Genomic DNA, 16,200 nt, shown 5'->3' with positions numbered 1-16,200 from the left:
AGACTATGGTTTTGCCTGATCTCTTGGTGTTCTGCATTGGTGTCTCTTGACCCCACATAGGTTAGAAATCACTTGAACAGATACTACTCCCAAAGGAAGCAGCCTGGTGGTTTCCCTGCAGCAGAGTCCAGATCCTACCAGGGGGAGAAAAACAGAACTGCATCGCACATGCGCAATGCTATGCTTTGATCTGATCAAACTCGCTTCTCAGCGCCATGTTGAAGTGTACAGCCCCCCATACTGCATGCTGTACAAGAGGCATTAGTGTACATTTTGATCAAAAGGCATAAGCCCACTCACCACGCCAAGGTCGCCTCTTTGAGTGGGACCTACTCTGACAAAAAGGCGCAGCGCAATGCGGTGACAAAGCGGCACTGCCCTAGTAGGCGGCAGGACCCAGGAGTCAAACAGCAACCCTGCTGTCCGAAAATGCCACCCATGGCACTGGGTCCCACCAACCCACCAGTGCAGCACCACATAAACAAAGGCCACCACGCAGTACTGCACCATGTGATCAGTTGTCTAACACAACATGTCCATTACTATCAGGAGCTACAGGTCAATGACCACTATATGCAGACTTCTGTGATTAAAGCCACCCGTGCCAAATGGGAGAGTCCAGATCATAGTATAAGGGTTAATGGGTGAAGACCAGAGGAACTACTTAGATAACATCCTTTTAGAAGAAGCCCCAAGTGAAATCTGTTCAAGTGACACAGTGGATCAACATCCGCTTCGTTAGGTCTACTGCACAAAAAATGTTAACTATTGTTTTCTTCTGCTACTTCTTTTTCTTCTCCATTCACATTCAAAACAGGATTCAAAGTTTTACTGGGAAGTACAATAGCCAGAGCAGAGATCAGCTAGAAACACCCTCCTTTGCTCTTTAACCCCTTAAGGACTTAGGGCGTACCGGTACGCCCTGTTTCCCGAGTCCTTAAGGACTCAGGGTGTACTGGTACGTCCTAACTTTAAATCGCGATTGCGGCGCGGCGGGGTTAATTGCAACAGGATGTCTGCTGAAATCATTCAGCGGGCATCCTGTCACAACGCCGGGGGGGTCCCGTGACCCCCCCGTGTCGGCGATTGCCGCAAACCGCAGGTCAATTCAGACCTGCGGTTTGCGGCTTTACCTGCGGTTTGCGGCGGCGTGTGGCGGTGCCATCGGGTCCCCATGCGGCTGAAGTAAAATCAGCTTTGAATACCTTGAGGGGTGTAGTTTCTAGAATGGGGTCATTTTTAGGTGGTTTCTATTATGTAAGCCTCGCAAAGTGACTTCAGACCTGAACTGGTCCCTAAAAATTGGGTTTTTGAAAATTTCTGAAAAATTTCAAGATTTGCCTCTAAACTTCTAAGCCTTGTAACATCCCCAAAAAATAAAATATCATTCCCAAAATGATCCAAACATGAAGTAGACATATGGGGAATGTAAAGTAATAACTATTTTTGGAGGTATTACTATGTATTATAGAAGTAGAGAAATTGAAACTTGGAAATTTGCAATTTTTTACAAATTTTTGGTAAATTTGGTATTTTTTTATAAATAAAAATGATTAGTACAATATGTGACGAAAAACTATCTCAGAATGGCCTCGATAAGTCAAAGCGTTTTAAAGTTATCAGCACTTAAAGTGACACTGGTCAGATTTGCAAAAAATTGCCCAAGTCCTTAAGGTGAAATAGGGCTGAGTCCTTAAGGGGTTAAAACCCACTTGTTGATATATTACAGATACCGCCCGTTCACTTTTATGGAAATGATGAAATTGTTCATTTCTCCTGTGGTAGTTTGGCAGGAAAATGAAAGATTTGTTGTAGGGATCTCCTAGAGCTCGAGGTCAAGTAGGAGGACACCTTCATATCAGCTGAACATCAACAGGCTCTTCTTTAACTTCGTTTTACATTCAAAGCTAAATGTCTTCTGGGAAGTGAATTAGGCAGAGCAGAGAACAGCTAGAAACAACCTCTCTTGCTCTAGAAGATCCATCATGTTCATATGTGCCCACATTGTACAGAAGAATGATGTTTTAATATATGCACATGAGCTTCTAGGAGCAACAGGGGCGTTGACGTTACACCTAGAGGCTCTGCTCCCTCTGCATCTGTCCCGCCCTCTGCACTTTGACATGGCGCGGCAGTTGCAGAGAGAGCAGAACCTCTAGGTCAGGGGTGCACAACGTTTCTTGGTTGGGGGCCACATTGCCAGACTTAACCAATGACGAGGGCCGAAATTAAAATTTAAATGTGTATTAACAACTGAAATATTGTACTTATGGCATATTGAACACACATTATATACCGTTAATGTCTGGTTACACTTCCAGGACTCCCATCTAATGGGAGAAATACATGAAAAATACATGTGAGCAGCCATAAGACATAGGCATACATGTCTGTTACCAGATGGTTGGGGGCCACACAGAATGGTATCAAGGGCCGCATGTGGCCCCCGGGCCGCAGGTTGTGCACCTCTGCTCTAGGTGTACTGACAACGCCCCCGTTGCTCCTAGAAGCTCATGTGCGTATATTAAAAATATCATTTTTCTCAGCAATGTGGACACATATGAACATGGGACCAACACAGATGCCTCCAGCTTCCAAGGACACATACAACAGGTCAGCCAATGTCATAGGTACAAAACTGCTGACAGATGCCCTTTAAAAAAATCTGTTTCACCTGCCAAGAACTGCATCTCGCGGTAGAACACAAGCGATTTGCCACATATAGTTTACCACCCAACCGCTATGTGTGAACACAGCCTAATAAGATTCAGTCCACAGACTTAGTCCTGTATCTAATTACCCCAGACAAGGCAGGGGCAAATTGGTTCTCCTCTTCGCACGCATTACACAGGGCACATGCCCTGGCAAATCCACCCTCCCTTACGCCACAGTCTTTTTGTCCACCCCCTGAACAGTTCAGATTCGGGTTAACAGCTGTATTTAGCCTTAGCACCTAATAACTAGTCTGGCCATGAGAGGAGCTCTGGTGGGAGTGAGTCATGACAACACTGGCGGGTGAATTAATGGTCCTGTGAAAGTCCTTACTGTAAATTATTTTCACAACTCCGCAGGTTCCTCAGATAAGTGCGCAGACGTTAGACAGACATTTATCAAGAGTTTTCCCTGTGTGGTCACAGCTTTCAACAAGTTCAGACCAGAGTCCTCCAGGAACTCCGGGACTGAAAGGACAAAGCTCTGAGTCACTCCATGCCACCGGCCTCCATGCTGACTGTGCCAGTAATGAAGAAGAGAGCGTCCTGATTTTTGTGATCCGAAAAATATTCTACATTTTTTAAACCAGCATCGGGATTTGAATGCTTTTGTAATTAAAGGGGTTTTCCAAGATTTTGATACTGGTGACCTATCCTCAAGACAGAGATGAGCGAAGTAATGGAAAATTCGAATTGGCTTCTTCGCCGAATTTTACCCCAAAAATTCACTTTGTGACAAATTACTTCATCACGAAACGCATTTCTTTGTAAGTAGTGAGTGCAATGACAGGGAGCGCGATTGTGCTGCCCCCATTATTGTACCCCCCGCGTTCATAGCTGATCGCGGCATCTGACATGAACATTAAAGTGTAAAAGTAAAAAAGAAAAAATTTTAATCACACTTACCTCCTCCATTTTATTGCAAAGAGCCAGCCACCGCCATCTTAATTGAAAATCTAGCACGAAATCTTGCGCGGCACGTAATGACGTCATCATGTCACCCTGTGTGGTCACCGCGAGATTTTGTGCGAGATCTTCAAGCAAGATGGGGGAGGCTCTTCACGCTCAAACAGATGAGGCGAATGTGATTCTTTTTTTTTTTTTACCACCATTCAGGGAAAATTGATTTGCTACCGTGAAGCATGAGAAAATTTGGGATGACAGATTCCCTTTAATAAAGTATTACTGTGGGCATGAGTCCTTAGCAGAGAAAAAAATTAGAGCATAATAATAATAATAACAGCCAAAATGCTAATTTTTCCATAAAATAATACATGAACGCTGAAATATGTAACTGCTTTCCAGGGCAATACCTGTGATGAAGCGGCATTTCAAAGTTCTAGGAATTCTTATAATGAAGCTCCGGATGAAGCCGCTTTTTTTCCCATTATTGCAAACATTTGCAAAGAAAAAGTGGTGCACTACAATGGAAAATGCAATTGACAATATATGGCTAAAGCAGTGGCGTTGCTAGAGTGCTATGGGCCCCATGGCAAACTTTGATCGGGCCCCTCCACCCACGCCATGCTCGGTCACACCCTCTGTGTCCGCAATTGTCACACCCCTGGTCCCTGATTGCCCAGTAATGCCTCCAGTAATGTCTCTCACTGCCCGCCAGTAGTGTCCCCCATTGCCCTCAGTAATGTCCCCAGTAGTGCCCCCCACAGCCCCTAGTAGTGTTCACCACTGCCCCCAAAAATGTCCCCAGTAGTGTACCCCACTGCCTCAGTAGTGCCCCCCACAGCCCCCAGTAGTGCACCCCACTAGTGCCACCCACAGCCCCTAGTAGTGTCCCCCACTGCCTCCAGTAATGGCCCTAGTAGTGCCCCCCACAGCCCCCAGAAGTGCCCCCCACAGCCCCTAGTAGTGTCCCCCACTGCCTCCAGTATTGGCCCCAGTAGTGTTGCCCACTGCCCCCATTAGTGCCTCCCACAGCCCTAGTAGTGTCCCCCACTGCCCCGGTAATGTCCCCAGTAGTGTCTCCACTGCCCCCAGTAGTGTCCCCCACTGCCCCAAGTAATGTCCCCAGTAGTGCCTCCCACAGCCCCTTGTAGTGTCCCCCACTGCTCCCAGTAATGTCCCCAGTAGTGTTGCCCACTACCCCCATTAGTGCCTCCCACAGCCCCTTGTAGTGTCCCCCACTGCTCCCAGTAATGTCCCCAGTAGTGTCGCCCACTACCCCTTTAGTGCCTCCCACAGCCCCTAGTAGTGTCCCCCACTGCCCCAGTAATGTTCCAAGTAGTGTCCCCCACTGCCCCCAGTAATGTCCCCAGTAGTGTCCCCCACTGCCCCCAGTAATGTCCTCAGTAGTGCCTCCCACAGCCCCTTGTAGTGTCCCCGATAGCCCACAGTCTTCATGTAACGGGGCCCAGCATTTTCACTGTACTTAATGCCGGGCCCCGTCAGAGCGCTGATCTCACCTGCATGATATGCACTTCTCCAGTCTCTAGGCCTCCAGCATCAGCACCTACGGTAGTCAGGCTCCACCCACCTGCTTAATTTGTGACTAGTTTTAGTGTTGCAGCGCTGGGGCCTGATGCTGGAGGCCTAGAGACTGGAGAAGTGCATATCATGCATGTGAGATGAGCGAGTGAAACGTTTTCAAGAAATCTACAGTAAGTCCAGTTGCCTTGATTTATTCTTTACAGATATTACTCTAATACATCTAACAAAGCAATTTTACAAATAGTGTTACTTTAACTTCTTCTATCCAGACCTATGCATCTCCATGGTAACAGACTACAAACAAACGGTGTAGTCTAATCCTGCATCCAGTCCAGGCGATATTTTGCCATTTGTGGGTAAAACAAATGTTTTCCTGCAAAACTGTTCAGCTATTAATAGCAAGTTTAAAAAACGTGCCAATTTTTGATAAAGTCAGCTGCGCCATGGCTGCCATGTGTGAACCTAGGTTGAATGGGTATGATTATTTTTTTTTTTAAGTGGGCTATTCGAGCAATTTCACTGCTGTAGGTCAGCTTTAGGCTAGAGTGACACGACGACATGTGTCGCGCGACAACAAGACGCACGACACATAGGGCACAATGTCGCACGACAATTTTTATAATGATAGTCTATTGTGGTGCACTGCGACATGTGACATGCTGCGACGCGTCAGTCGCAGAAAAATCCAATAATATAATATAAAAATAGTTGAGACAAAATGTCGTGCGACACATGTCGTCGTGTAGCCCTAGCATGTAAGGGGCAGGGTGCTGTGGAGGTCACTGTTAAAGGGGCAGGTGCTGTGGAGATCACTGTTAAGGGGGCAAGGGCCACTATTAAAGGGGCAACTGCTGTGGAGGTCACTGTTAAGGCAGCAGGGTACTGTGGAGGTCACTGTTAAGGGAGTGGGGTGCTGTAATACTCACTGTTAAAGGGGAGGGCTGCTGTGAAGGTCTAGGTTAAAGGGAGTCTTTCACGCCGATTGACCCTATTAACCTATTAACAGACTTATGTCCACGGCATCCCCCCTATTAAAACTGTTCTTACCGTTAGTTCCCTGCTAGCATCGTTTGTCCAAAAAACACTTTTATTCCGTATGCAAATGAGGCTGTGAAGGTGCCCAGGGGAGGCCTTACATGACCGCGATATCGGCGCGTGCGCATTGAATGACCACAGTCTGGCCGGGGCATCACAGTTTACCGTGCGCATGCGCCGGCCCCGGCGTGAGTTAGGCCGGGGCCGGCGCATGCGCATGGTAAACTGTGATGCCCCGGCCAGACTGTGGTCATTCAATGCGCACGCGCCGATATCGCGGTCATCGGCACATGCGCGGGATTACGGACAGTAGGAGGAAAGATAGAGAAGAGACCAAGGGCGGGCAGACGCGGCGGATGGGCGGGCAGAAGCGGCGGAGGGGGAGTGAATTGGTATGAAAATGACCCAGGGGCCTGGGCACCGGCCGTTGTAAGGCTGCCCCTGGGCACCTTTACAGCCTCATTTGCATACGGAATAAAAGTGTTTTTCGGACGAACGATGCTAGCAGGGAACTAACGGTAAGAACAGTTTTAATAGGGGGGATGCAGTGGACATAAGTCTGTTAATAGGTTAATAGGGTCAATCGGCGTGAAAGACTCCCTTTAAGGGGATGGGTTGCTGTGGAGGTCCCATTTGAAAGTGGCGGGGCACTGTGGGGGGGTCAGTGTTAAGGGGTGGGGAACTGTGGGAACCCTAGTCATAGTGGAAATGGTCCAGATAACATGTTACAATCTAGACCAAACTCAGGCTAGGCTACTTTCACACTCGCGGCAGCAGGGTCCAGCAGGCTGTTCCGGTGGAGGAACAGCCTGCCGGATCCATGCTAACGCTAGCCCACCATGCCACCGGAAGTCCCCTTCGGCCCCATTAACTATAATTCGGGCGGGCCAGAGGTCCAGCCGCAGCACGGCAATCAAGCCAAGAGGTCGCCGGACAAAAGCCGCAGCGTGCTGGGTAGTGGTAGTGGTCCTGATAAAGTTTTGTGTCATAGTGCATTCCCTCTGGCTGTTGCTGCTCCCTGGGGATGGGTGCAGTGGAAATGCAGTACAGAAGAAAGAGGCCAGAATTAAACATATAAAAGTCTCTTTTACTAAGTGCAACATAGAACACAATTTCAAATACATACAATAGTAGTAGATTTCAAGTGCAAATCTTGTCTGGCACCAGTAAGGATTATGGAGGCAGGTTGGATGGCTGCAATTTAGCACTTAAGTCGTACTGGCCTAGTAATGTTCTGGATGATGGGTGTCTTAGTCATAGTCCCTAACCTTACAGCAGCGTATTTGATGCAGGCTGTTCACTCTGCTTTTTGACTTCTCAAGATTTACTTGAGGATGTGAGTTGTTTTTCTCTATGGAGAATCCTTCACAGGAGCAGGAGCTCTGCAGTGTGCTTCCTCTCCTCTCTGTCTCTGGACAGGAGCTCCCCCTCCTGGCAGGAAGCAGGATCACCCCACTCCTACCAAGAGCTATTAGCCCTGTCCCTTGTTAACTCTTGTCATCCATAAATCTTTTGGTAGCAACGACCATGTAATAAAATACGAAATACAAAACAATGCCAAACTATTTACTAAATTGTAGTACTCACAGGTCTGGGGTACTACACATCCTTGGCGACTAAATAGGCATTAAAGGGTTTCTGTCACCAGATTTAACCCTATTAAGCTAGCTGACATTAGCGATGTGCTAATGTCAGCTAAACCTAACTGGCTTATTCTTACTTTATCTATGCCCCCATTACGTCCAGAAATCTAACTTTTATAATATGCTAATTATCCTCTAGGATCGGGAAGGGGGGGTGTTGTTCCTGCTCCTAGAGGCTCCGTTCTTCCACCTTTGTCGCCTCCCTCCAAGTCCCTGATTGACGGGGCCAGGCAGCGCTCGCATCCGTCTGCCAGCCCTGTGCTCTGGTGAAATCTCGCGCCGTTCAGTATTTGGCGCAGCGCGGTGAGGAAGCTGGCAGCCTGCGAGCGTCTTTCCCTCACCGCGCCTGCGCCGAATGCTGAACGGCGCAAGATTTCACCAGAGAGATTTGCGCTTTTTGCGGGGTCACGGGACGAAACTACTGCCGTTCGCTGTCCGCATCTTTTGTGGCCCCATTGAAATGAATAGGTCTGCACTCGTTTCGCAACATTGCGGAACGGGTGCGTTCATACGGCAGTGCGAATGGGCCCTTAAGCACAGAACGCTGGAGAAGAGGTGCAGGAGAAGTAGTCACACTGGCCCAGATGTCTATAGGGGCCCAAAGGCCCTTCTACTACATAAGAAGACCCCATTATTATAACAGGCAGGTGGTAGGTGGGGCAGCAAAATGGCGGGATGAACTTAGAGGGTTACATTTTCACCATAGGTACTTGCTTGTAACTTTCTTATCTTTATTTTAACAATCTCATCATTCTAAAAATAAATTAATTTTTAACTTTTGTCTGCACGGCCATGAAACAATGAGCACTTAGTAAATAATTGCCCCCCCCCCATCTCTAATAAAATTCTGCGAAACTTTAGAAAAAAAAATTCTGATGAATTTGCTCCGAAGGTTGTGCACTTAAAAAGCGAGCAAAGTGACCTTTTATTTGGCACAGCTCGTCTCCTCTGTGAACACATTAAGTAAATTGATACACAATGGCCGTCTGTGCCATGCATTCTGTGTAAATGACTGCTAATATATTAAGCAGCCGGACAACGTATCTTCGCCAACTCTGACATACGACAGATATCTACAGCAAAAATCTGCAATCAGTGGAACACAAGGTATTTCTCATAGGACAAACTATATAAAACTTATAAATATGTGGTAGGCAATTAAGAGTGCCGTATTTGTGTGAGGGGAGGCGGGGCGTTCACTATTTAAACCTGGCCCTCCTCCCCCCACTTGTCGGTTCGAACGATTTCGAATCGGCTTGTGGGTTGGTGCCAGAGAAGGGCATGCGTCACTGGAGGATCGGGGGATCGGCTGCGTCGAGCTCGTCGCTACGGTGATTAGGTAGGCAGGGTGGCTTGCACACCCGTCTCGCTATGTATAACATGTGGGGCTGCCGAGCGTGCCGCCGGTCCCCAGCTGCGCTGGAGACTGCCCGCACTCCCGATCGCTTCCAGCACCCCGAGACAGGCACCCCGATCCGCTCCAGGCCCTGCGCTAAGCACCCCCGCTCCCACATGCAGCGTCCCCCAGGCAGGCACCCCTCACCTGTGGCTCAGCAGCGACGGGTCACGACGTCCGCTCGCATACCCTGAGCATCGGTCACGCCGGCCGTCGGCTCCACGACGCAGCGTTATATATCACTCACTCCCGTATCAGAACGTTCCGCCGTAGAGGAAAACGCCGTCCGTTCACACAGGGGTCTATTCATTAGCTGCAATCAGTAAGCGGAGGTCCAGCTGCAGGATCAGGGGACGGAAGCCGAAACCTATAGGCGATTAATACGCCGCGGCTTTCCCTGTACAAATAGTCGATAGCGGTGGGCACGGGATGCAATGTTCCACATGGCGGAGCGCAAATCCCTCACAGCCGATCCTGATGCACGTTCTCCTGGTAATTACAATTAGCGAGGCTGTGAAGGTGGACATGCTTATGTGACTTTCAGTCAAGGCTAGGAATCTGCTGCAGAATAAACTCGTCTTCTTTACTGCGCCAAACTCAGGCAAGACGAGATAAGCAGATACTCAGACATGTGCACTGTATAACAAGTTATGATTTCAATGGTTAATTCTAACCTAGAAGGGAATCACTGGCTTGCTGCGCTCCAGCAGGTCCTGGCTTGAGAGAGGGCGGGGGATGGTCGACACCTACAGGCCCATACTGGTCCTGCAGTCCAGGTGCAGGGCTCCTCTGCTCAGGCACAGTGGCTAGGTACTAAGGCAGGAGTATAAAAAAAAAAAAAAAAAAAAAAAAAAAATTTAAATAAAATTTGGAATATGTTCAAGGATCAAATATAAAGAGGGCTTCAAGGAGGGGGGCTGGCCACGTCACTTTGCGCACGCAGCCAGGCCGCCCGTAAGCCCATACGGTCAGTCAGGGGGTTGGTTCGGGCGCAGTCACAATAATCCGGTGGTTAGCTAGGGAGCGGTGGCATGAGTGAAGTGTCGCCCAGCTGGCGTGCGCTCACTCACACGTCTGTTCTTGGTTGTTCAGGTCCACAGGTGGTGGGCTAACTTACGATACTGTGGGGTTCGTGGCTGTCATGGCCGCCAGGTGAGTCAGGGGTGGTGCATGCGGGGGCCAACCCCCTCTTTTCTCCTGCATAGGTTTGGGGGACGGGGGATGGTGGACTATTATGTCCAGGCCTCTGGCGCATCTCTTACAGGGTGGCGCCTACAGTCGTGGCCTTTGGTGGGGGGGAAAAGAAAAAAAAAAAAAAAAAAAGAAAAAATAATAATAATGGTATAGATAGGAATGTTGCTTTGCCAGGTCTGTCACGACTACAGACCCGTTATAAAGTCCTGCCACGACTGCAGGCATCAGTCTGTCACGACTACAGACCCGCTCTAAAGCCCTGCCACGACTGCAGGCAACAGTCTGTCACGACTACAGACGCGTTATAAAGCCCTGCCAAGACTGCAGGCATCAGTCTGTCACGACTACAGACTCGTTATAAAGTCCTGCCACGACTGCAGGCATCAGTCTGTCACGACTACAGACCCGCTCTAAAGCCCTGCCACGACTGCAGGCACAAATCCGTTACGACTACAGACTCATTATTAAGACCGGCCACGACTGCAGGCATTAGTCTCATGTCAACAGACTCATGAGGTAATACTACCACGTCTACAGGCGATGGTCCGTTACCGCTACTCTCGATGTAGGGTCCCCTCACGACTACAGGGGCTAGTCGGTCACATCCACAGACTCGGTCGCACTCCCGTTAACTACAGGCACTGGGTGGGCATCTACGGGTAGTTGCGTCACGACTACGCACGTGGGTCAGCCACGGCCTGGGAGGTCAGCCTTCACGGTCACAGGTAGGTCCAGTTAGGCTTCAGTCTCCCAGCGGGTTCCAGTCACAATAACCAGCCCCTAGGTGAGGGGGGGCACTCCCGCACCGGCGCACAATGCCAGGGAGCTGTGCGGCTCCTCACGCGGCACACGGTTCAAACCAGCGGGGGCCGGGGCCCACGGTAAAGGAAGGGCTCCCTCTGATCCGGTGCACATTACCAGGGAGCAGCGCTGCTCCCCACGCGGTACGAGTGTCCAGCCGGCGGTGGGTCGGCCCTAGCTGAGGAGGGGGGCTCCCCCGCACTGGTGCATTCTGCCAGGGAGCAGCGTGAGCTCCCCACGCGGCTGGGGGGTAAGGCTCCTCATCTTCAATAAAGTCTGGCACGGGCCGCCGTGCCGTTAGGTAGGCAGGGATCAGGGGAAGGAGTACTAGGCTCGGTCAGGGGGAGCAGATCATAGGCGGTGGCTGGCTTCCTGCTGCCGGCCGTACATTAGGTTCCAAGGGGGTTATTTAGGCACAGGATGTTAGTTAGTCCGTGCAGGTGATCTGCGTTATACCATGCTCTTCATGCTCGTACTCAGAGCTGTGCCCATACGGGAGCTGCTTAAGTGGTTGATAGTGAAAATTTTTTTTAAAAAAAATTAAAAAAAATAAATAAATAAATACATTTTTGAGTCTCTCGCGCATGGCTTCTCCGTTTTAGGTTTACACTTATGACTCCGCCATTAGAGTCTCTCACGCATGGCTTCTCTGTTTTAGGTTTACACATATGACTCCGCCATTAGAGTCTCTCACGCATGGCTTCCCCGTTTTAGGTTACACATATGACTCCGCCATTAGAGTCTCTCACGCATGGCTTCTCCATGTGAGTTTTACACATACGACTCCGCCATTAGTCTCTCACGCCTGGCTTCTCCGTTTTAGGTTGGCACATATGACTCCGCCATTAGAGTCTCTCACGCATGGCTTCTCCGTTTAGGTTCACACATATGACTCCGCCATCTGAGTCTCACGCATGGCTTCTCCGTTTTAGGTTACACATATGACTCCGCCATCTGAGTCTCACGCATGGCTTCTCCGTTTTAGGTTTACACATATGACTCCGCCATTAGAGTCTCTCACGCATGGCTTCTCAATGTGAGTTTTACACATACGAGTCCGCCATTAGTCTCTCACGCCTGGCTTCTCCGTTTTAGGTTGGCACATGTGACTCCGTCATTAGAATCTCTCACGCATGGCTGCTCCGTTTTAGGTTTACACATATGACTCCGCCATCTGAGTCTCTCACGCATGGCTTCTCCGTTTTAGTTTTACACATATGACTCCGCCATTAGAGTCCCTCACGCAGAGCTTCTCCGTTTTAGTTTTACACATATGACTCCGCCATTAGTCTCTCACGCATGGCTTCTCCGCTTTAGGTTTACACACAGGACTCCGCCATTAGAGTCTCTCACGCATGGAGATTAAAAAAAAAAAAAAAAGGGGGCCTATCACTCACCTATTGGGCTTTGTCAGGGTTTTTGCCACTCTCAATTAAACCTGTCCTATAGCATTGTTAACTATACATGGCAGGTATTCAGCACCATTGGTGCAGGCTACATCCGGACCTACCGTCACTCTTCTCCGCCCACCCAATCAAAGCGGCATTGAAGGGTTTGCGCAAGATGTCTGTTGTGAAACGACATGGGCGTCAGCCATTTACCGGTAGCTTGTTCAGGCTGTGACAGGCAAACTGCAGGGGCAAACCGTTCGGGCCACAGGTTAGCGCTCTGGTAGAAACAGCCTTGTACCTGGCCTTCCATGGATTCCTCAGGTCAGGCGAGCTCATGGGCACCAATACGCTGGCTGGGTGCCTGCGGAAAGGTCAGCTCATCCGGCGCGGGTCCATCTATGTCCTCACCTTGGCCTCGTCCAAGACGTCACGGCCGGGGCAACCAGTGGCGGTCAGATACTTTCCCACGGACAGCAGATGGTGTCCGGTGCAGGCCTTGGAGGCTTGGCTGCGTAGTATTTAGTCCAAGCGGCATGTTCTCCCATACTCGAACTAGTCAATGCCCGGCTAACCACCGCGGCCTTTCTTACGTACTTTCAGGTTAGTTGACAGGTTCAGGGGTCGGTCCTCGCTGGATCACAGGACATTCCTTCCGCATGGGCGCGGCAGCAACGGCGTCCATGCATAAGGTGCCAGTACATGTCATCAAACGGTTGGGTCGTCGCAGTTCCGCGTGTTCCATGCGTAATATCCCGGATCCTTATACGAAATATCATTGGCTTTCGAGTTTTGGTCTGTAGTTTCTGTTATCAAGTTTTCTAACTCCTATGCATGGTTCTTTTGGCCCCTTTAGGCTACCCTTCGATAAGCAGTTCCGGCATAACTCTGCTGCTTCTAGGTTGGGGGGGTGGAGTATAGGCTTAGGTAGGGTACCCTCTCAGCATGAGCCGATCCGAGCACAAGTGGTAGGCAATTAAGAGTGCCGCATTTGTGTGAGGGGAGGCGGGGCGTTCACTATTTAAACCTGGCCCTCCTCCCCCCACTTGTCGGTTCGAACGATTTCAACCCACCCAGGAGCCCTCCCTTCTTTCAGGTCTCATCATTGGGGTAGCCCCCTTTAGGCTACCCTTCGATAAGCAGTTCCGGCATAACTCTGCTGCTTCTAGGTTGGGGGGGTGGAGTATAGGCTTAGGTAGGGTACCCTCTGAGCATGAGCCGATCCGAGCACAAATTAAGCTTTATAAATATAAAATTGTAATTTCTGAGATTGGCAAAAGGAACTGATATGTTTTTTACAGAAACAGCGCCACTCTTCTCTACAGGCTGTGTCTGGTATTGCAGCATTGAACTGAATGTGGGTGCACATTAAAGGGGTTGTGTCACTGCAGCAAATGGCATTTTATCATGTAGATAAAGTTAATACAAGGCACTTACTAATGTATTGTTATTGTCCATATCGCTTCCTTTGCTGGCTGGATTCATTTTTCCATCACATTATACACTGCTCGTGTCCCAGGGGTTACGGCCACCCCGCAATCCAACAACAGTGGTCGTGCTTGCACACTATAGGAAAAAGAGCCGGCCTTTCTAATGGCAGCGTATAATGTAATGGAAAAATGAATCCAGCCAGCAAAGGAAGCGATATAGACAATAACAATACATTAGTATTGGTGAAATGAGACGACCCCTTTAAGAGCTTGTCACAGTGTCACAACACTCCAATACCATAAATACCTAAATAAGTTTTTTTTCACCGTTTACTGGCCTTTTTTTTGCATTCCGTATACGGTCCGTATATGGAACCATTCATTTCAATGGTTCCGCAAAAAAAAAAACGGAATGTACTCCGTATGCATTCCGTTTCCGTATTTCCGTTTTTCCGTTCCGTTTAAAGATAGAACATGTCCTATTATTGCCCGCAAATCACATTCCGTGGCTCCATTCAAGTCAATGGGTCCGCCAAAAAACGGAACACATATGGAAATACATCCGTATGTCTTCCGTTTCCGTTCCATTTTTTGCGGACCCATCTATTGAAAATGTTATGCCCTGCCCAATTTTATCTATGTAATTACTGTATACTGTATATGTCATACGGAAAAACGGAACGGAAAAACGGAACAGAAACGGAAACACAACGGAAACAAAAAATGGAACAACGGATCCGTGAAAAACGGACCGCAAAACACTGAAAAAGCCATACGGTCGTGTGCAGGAGGCCTTATGCATGTGTGTGTTTGTAGAAAAGCCAGAGTCCACTGAAGGACACTCTCTAGATATATTGCCTGTTGTAAGGGCATTCTTGGGCATTTTTAATTCTATAAGTACCCAGCCTAAGGTGCTTTCATCTAGATATATGCTACAGTAAATTAAAATTAAAAACAGCTAAAACATTTTTGAAAATGAAAACAAAAGAAAAAGTCTAATAAAAATAAAGTAATATGTATAAAAATCATGTAGAAAATTGCAAAAAACAAAAATTAAATTAGATCCCAAGTCGTGACATGTCAGACAAATTTGGTATCCTCACCGCTGTAATAATAAAAAGTAAATAAATCTTTGACATTCTTTACTGCATTTTCCCCAAATAATGTTTATAGGAATTAAATACTTCAAAAAAATAGCATCTGAAGAAAGTACCCAAAAAATTTTCATACAGCTAGATCGACCTAAAAATAACAAAAAAATAATGACCTCAGAAATAAAAACATAAAAGAATTTAAAAATAGTTCTTGTACTCAAGTCCAACATTGTCCTCAAGGGGTTCGAAGAACATTCTAACCTATAACCCCTGGAGATGTCCCTTTGTGTGGAGTTTTTTGACACTGTATTTAGAGATAGGTCTTCAGCTCATGGCTGCCTTCTGAATATATGTTGTGTGGATCCATAATATAGGGCCAATAACCTGCAATGGGCCCCTACCTTATCTCCGTTGCTTCTAGGCAAGAATATGGTGCCTTACAGAAGTATCAGTAGAAGGTGGGACTCCTTGTGACTCTATCCTCAGTCCATGCATGTGCTTTTGATGTGCTCATAAGACATACTCGTCAATTTTCCAGCAATGCCCAGGAGGCTCCTGGATCACAAGCAGACCTCCTGGGCTCCTGGAAGAGCTGGAAAATCTCCTGGGCTCCACGTGGAGGGCTGCTTTCTCCCAGAATGTGCATGTTGGTCCAGCATTATGTGCCATCATACACAGCCCCGGCGGGCATTGAGAGGGGGTGACAAGTTGTAATAAAAGGGGTGTGATATGTCCTAAAATGGTTTAGGATAGGGCGCGTCAATGTCATGCCCTGCTCAGGCTATGTGCGGAGGTCTGCCAGGTTAGCAGCACGTGTGTAGCCTTTTGTTTTTGTTTTGGAGTTGAGCTATATCCGCCTCCCTTCAGGTGCACTGGGTGGGGTCGTTGGTTTGAGTTTAAATTACACCCACTCTCAGTGTCCTGTGCGGGTTATAGCTTCTGTCTGGCTCTGTGAAAGTAAGGAAGGAAGGAAAGAAGGAAGGAAGGAAGGATTTGCTGTTCCTGCTCAAAAAATATAAGTTGGTTTTTGTTTTCTTGTGGTTGGCTGTCTAGGCTGTTAGAG

The 16,200-nt window shown here is 48.4% G+C and overlaps 2 protein-coding genes across 2 annotated transcripts in view; one reads left to right on the top strand and one right to left on the bottom strand.

Moving 5' to 3' along the window:
* GOLGA7B (golgin A7 family member B) overlaps positions 1 to 16,200 on the bottom strand; it is a 292,087-nt gene that overhangs the window by 212,954 nt on the left and 62,933 nt on the right. The gene's annotated exons all lie outside the window — the stretch shown is intronic.
* SFRP5 (secreted frizzled related protein 5) overlaps positions 1 to 16,200 on the top strand; it is a 74,197-nt gene that overhangs the window by 21,715 nt on the left and 36,282 nt on the right. The window lies entirely within an intron of this gene.

This window comes from Bufo bufo, chromosome 6 (assembly GCF_905171765.1).
Source record: "Bufo bufo chromosome 6, aBufBuf1.1, whole genome shotgun sequence".
Taxonomy (NCBI): Eukaryota; Metazoa; Chordata; class Amphibia; order Anura; family Bufonidae; genus Bufo; species Bufo bufo.
This window is presented reverse-complemented; position numbering and strand designations above follow the sequence as displayed.